Source organism: Nicotiana sylvestris, chromosome 9, assembly GCF_000393655.2.
Source record: "Nicotiana sylvestris chromosome 9, ASM39365v2, whole genome shotgun sequence".
Lineage (NCBI taxonomy): Eukaryota > Viridiplantae > Streptophyta > Magnoliopsida > Solanales > Solanaceae > Nicotiana > Nicotiana sylvestris.
The window spans coordinates 8,581,502-8,587,501 of record NC_091065.1 but is presented as its reverse complement, the minus strand read 5'-3'; positions in this window follow the sequence as shown (position 1 = coordinate 8,587,501).

Sequence of the window (6,000 nt, the reverse complement as noted above, 5' to 3'; positions counted from 1 at the left end):
AATTTCTATGTGTTAGAGTAATTTAGCTGTGATTCATATTAAAAATCCTGTTTAGGCTATGTGCTTATTCTAATGGGACCCACCGAGGTCATTACTGTTGTTGAGTTAATTGCTGAAGTATCCATTTTGTACTCAGTCGTATTCATTTACTTGCGTATCATATTTTATGTCTCTGTTATCATTCACTATTACATAATGTTAGCATTATTGGGCGGAGCGACATGATATATGTGAGCTCGTGAGACTAGAGAGATTGGTGACTGAGTTGGGGCCTTGAGTGCCATGTTGTGAGTGACGTTGTGTATCGGGTTGGATGAGACTGCAGGCCTTATTGGCTTTATATATTATTATTATTCATCGAGCTGCATCCCACATCAGGACTTATAGGCTTTATCTATTACTATGGGGTTTGATGCATGCTGTAGCATGCCATATTGGCTTTATATTAGCATTTAAGATAGATCCCTCCCTCCAGAGTTTGCTATACTAGCAGTGAGCACTGGTTTTGTACAGTTCGGAGTGATTAACCATGTTGAGTCACTGCGAGTGATGAGTAGGAGTGTGATACAATGATGTATATGACTAAAATTGTAGAGTCCAATTTCATGATCGTTGTGGCATTCTGAAGCTCATGATATTAAATACAAGAATAAGAACATTCTTTGCTCTTTAACCTAAACACTATTTATTGTCTTTCTTTTGATTTATTACTTACATTTATTGTGTTTCATTTATTGTTCTTCGTTTATTACTCATCATTGATCATAAAGAGCCATTATTGAGGTCCTTGGGAATGTTATTCCTTCATCGATCGTCCCAGCCAAGCTCATTAGCTCGACCTCAAGACCCAGTGTAGGCTAGCTCGAGGCCTTTATTCTCGACCATTCAGTTTGCATAGCATACTACCTTCAAGCTCTTATCTCATTTTCTTAACTCACACTTAGCATCTATTTCGTAACAACCATAAAAATTAGTCACATACTTTTAGAACCACAAATAATAGTGATTGTTTTTATGCTCGTTTACTGAAAACACAATTATTCTTTACACTTTTTCTTGCCTAAAAAGCTTTGATTTCAGGTCAAAAATGTCTAACTCACTGAATGCACATGAAAACAACGGTCTTGAAGACCATGGAGAGAATGGTGTAGTTGTTCCAGGCATCGGTGTACAATTGCAAAACACTGAGGATGCACCAGAGACAATCCCCATGGGTGTGGTCTCACGCAATGCCCAACATGTTGTTATAAGCTCCCATACTAACAGGAATATACGCCAATAAAACCAACAAGAAGCTCAGAAAACTCCAACCTGGGAGAAAAGAGAGGCTGATGGGAGGAACGAAATAGGAAAACCTCAGCACATCGTTCATATGATCATTGGGGGGATCGACGTTCCTCAAGGACCCGTGATCAAGCGGACAAAAGTTTCCGCTGCAACAGAAGGGCAAATTCGGGACCAAATGCCCGAGAAGATCCTTGCATTCAGTGAAGAGGACTTCGAGACCTTGTCCCATCCACATAACAATGCACTGGTAGTTTCATTTCTCTTTAATAACATTCAAATTAAATGTGTTCTCATGGATCCAGGTATCTCGACCAATGTAATCAGGTCGAAGGTGGTGAACATCTCGGACTACCAGATCAAATATACATACTTACCGAGTCCTTAATGATTTCAACATAGTCGGTGAAGCGACGGAGGGGGAAATCACCCTCTCGGTCAACATATCCGGTACAGTTCGAAATACCAAATTTCATATCATATAAGGTGACACGAGGTACTAAGCATTGCTCGGGAGGCCATGCATACAAAACATGAGGGCAGTACCATCAAGTCTTCCTCAGGTGATGAAGTTTCCAACAAGAGATGGTATAAAATGGTATATGGGGTACAACATGCATCAAAGGAGATGTTCACGATTTACGGGGAGGAACCATCATCCATACCCTCCATCCCGGAGGAGCCATAGGGTACACAGACCCCCGCAGATGATGAAGAAAACTTCCTCGCTCCACGAACCTTCATTGTCCCCAACGAATCGGATGCAACAAAATCAACAATCAAAGAACTGGAGCAAGTTGTTTTGATCGAGCAGTTCCCAGAGCATAAGGTATACTTGGGAACGGGATTAACCCCCGAACTTATGAAAAAACTCATTCAATTTCTTATTAATAACATCGGTTGCTTTTCTTGGTCCCATTTCGATATGACAGGGATCCCGCTGAAAATAACCACCCATCGACTAAGTGTCGACCGCAGGTTCAAATCGGTGAATCAAAAAAGGAGACCTCATTCTGAGGTAAAACACCCGTTTATCAAGGACGAGGTAATACAACTCCTCAAAATAGGGTCTATCAGGGAGGTAAAATATCCCGAATGGTTGGCAAATGTGGTGGTAGTTCCTAAAAAGGGGAATAAGTTAAGAATGTGCGTAGATTTTAAAGACTTAGGTAGAGGGTTCCCCAAGGATTCATTCTCGTTGCCCAACATCGATCACTTGATCGATGCCGCATCCGTCCATGAGATCCTTACCATTCTCGATGCCTATTCGGGATATAATCAAATTCAGATGAACCCCGAGGATAGGGAGATGACTTAATTCATCACAAAGTACGGTTCGTACTGCTACAATATGAAGCCCTTCGGGCTTACAACGCGAGAACCATGTACCAACGCCTAGTTAATAAGATGTTCGAACATCAAATAGGCAAATCCATGGAATATTACATTGATGATATGCTAGTGAAGTCCCTGCGCATAGAGGGCCATTTGACTCATTTGCAGGAGACATTTGACATCCTCAGAAGCTACAACATGAAACTCAATGCCGATAAATATTCTTTAAAAGTGGGTTCAGGCAAATTCTTAGGATTTATGGTGTCAAACAGGGGGACTGAGATCAACCCCAAAAAAATCAAAGCTATCAAAAAAATCACGGTGGTAAACAATGTGTAGGTCATGCAACGGCTGATCGGGTGGATAACAACCTTGGGCCAATTCATATCGAGGTCATCAGACAGGAATCATCATTTCTTCTTCTTGCTCAAAAAGAAAAATAGCTTCAAATGGACTCTGGAAAGCCAACGCGCCTTAGAGGAGTTGAAGCGATATGACACCCCCACCTTTACCCCACACCCCAAAGGAGGATGAAATGTTGTATTAATACCTAACTGTATCCGAGTTAGCGGTAAATAGTATGCTAGTTCAAGAAGAACAAGGTACGCAATTCCCTGTTTATTACGCAAGTCGGACCCTAGGAGAAGCCGAAACCAGGTATCCACACCTAGAAAAATTAGCTTTTACATTAATAAACGCATCTCAAAAATTAAAACCTTATTTTTAGTTCCATTGTATTTTTGTTTTAATGGCATATCCTCTTCGAACATATTGCATAAACCTGAGTTATCGGGTTGATTGGACAAATGGACCATCAAACTCAGAAGGTACGATATCGAATATCAACCCCGGACGACTATCAAGTCCCAAATTTCGGCGGATTTTGTTGCCAACTTTGTGCCCGCCCTCGTGCCCGAGGTAGAGAAAGAACTTCTGCTAAAAACAGGCACAATTTCGGGGATATGGACCTTGTTCACTGAGGGCACCTCGAACATGGAAGGGTCCGGGCTCGACATAGTTATGAATCCACCTACGGGTGGCATAATTAGGCAATCTATAAAAACTACAAGGTTAACTAACAAAGAAGCCGAGTATGAGGCTATGATTGTAGGTTTAGAATTGGCCAAAGCTCTAGGAGCGGAAGGCATCGAAGAAAAATGTGATTCCCTTCTGGTGGTAAATTAGGTAAATGGGAGCTTCAAGGTTCGAGAAGACAGAATGCAAAGATACTTAGACAAAATTCAAGTCATATTGCACCACTTCAAAGAATGTACCCTGGTCCACATACCTCAGGAGCAGAATAGCGAAGCCGATGCCCTCGCAAACCTAGGATCATCAGTCGAGAAAGATGACATACTCCCCGGGGTTGTTGTTCAATTATCAAAATCAGTGATCGAAGAAGACCATGCCGAGATCAACTCCACTAGCCTAACATGGGATTGGAAAAATAAATATATCAATTATTTGGAAAGTGGGAAGCTAACCACAGACCCAAAAGAGTTGAGGGCCCTACGAACCAAAGCAGCTCGGTTCTCACTCGACGAAAATAGAACTCTGTACAAAATAACCATTGATGGGCCCCTAGCAGTATGTCTGGGGACGGGGGACACAAATTATGTGCTCCGAGAAATCCACGAGGGCACCTGCGGATATCACTCTTGTGCCTATTCCTTAGACTGAAAGGTGATCAGAGCAGGCTACTATTGGGGAAGCATGGAAAAAGACACCAAAGAATTCTTCTGTAAGTGCAACAAATGCTAGAGATTTTCACCAATGATTGTCACGCCCCATTTTTTCTCACAAAATCGGGTTTATGACATTTGGGAAGACAACTCATTCCCTTTTTGGGAATTTGGGTTTGCATTTGAAGAGTTGCCACCTAATTATTAAGGTGCATTAGGACACCAAGAAGGTTTGATTTGAGTAACCAGAGATTGGGTAAGGGCTTGAAATAATTCCAAGGGGAAGGTGTTAGGCACCCCTCAGAATCCACTAGTGTGGTTCTCGACCAGACTATTGTTGTGAATTTAGGTGCAAATAACATTTAGGCAAATAAAACTTCAAATAAGAGGGGATTTTCACATAATGGTTACAAACAAAATTGGAAAGAATCAAAAGGAAGCTGATTTTCTAAAAAAATAGTTTGAAATATTTAGAAGAAACAAAGAAACAAAAGGGAAAAGGGGGTCCTAGGTTTATTAATAATATGGATCACCCCACACAACATTCGGTAATCACTCCTCAGTGAGGGGCTACACGAGACGTTATCGCGTGGTCATCATATCTACATCTACCCTTTCCCACCCCGTTGAGGTATTAAAGCGCGAAATGGTCTGGATTACTTATTGCATGCTATCACCCATCCCAATCCTATCCGTTCGGAGGAATTTAGGACTACTAATCCTAAGAGGGAGGGATATTAGGCTTATTTGTAGTTTCAAAGGTAAAATTCTAAGGCAACATACAAAAACATATATAGCAAATTGGGGAAAGCACATAACAAGTAAAAGGCTCAAATATACCCCCTCGTACAAAGAAAGCACATAATTAGCATGGATTTCACATATTGTTTATGGTTTGAGAACTTAAAGGTTGAGGAAGACTGATTTATTACATAATTCAGATAAGAAGCCCGAATCAGGAAGCCCTGTTGTTGTAGTTAACAACACAGATTCAGTTTATAACTTTTAACCTAAGGCTTGCCTAAGTGTCGGACAAGGATCCTATAGGCGTGGTGTCTATTGAATTTAGGAAAGCCATGAAATAATAAGGTCTAAAAATAAACTGAGTACCTGATTGTAAAAAGGGTAAGTCAAATTATGAAAAGAAAGCACACTTTCACGAAAGTTAAAGGCTCTGAAACTGATGATACTCGTTATTACTGATTTTATATATGACATTAGGTGAGGCAAATCAGATTCAATTAGAAACTCCTATAGGCATGCTTTCTAGGCGTTACCAATTTAAGACCTTGAAGACGTAGTATAAAAATGCATAAGACACATTTTAAACCTATGAACATGATATCTAGATGCTGAATTCTGTATAAGACCTGATGCTCAAGTGCAATTGAATGTTTAAGTCCTATGAGCATGGTATCTAGGTGCAGAAATTTGTTTAAGACCTATGAACATGATTTCTATATGAGAAAATTGATATACAGGATTCAGAAAGACCTATACGCATATTTTCTATATGCATATACAAAATTCAGATTGACTTATAAGCATGATTTCTAGACGAGAGTAGCTGGCCTATGATCATGATTTCTATATGAAAAATGGACATTCAGAATTCCTATAGACATGCTTTCTATATGCATTTGAATATGCAGAATTCGAAAACCTATAGACGTGGTATCTATGCAGAATTCCGAATTCC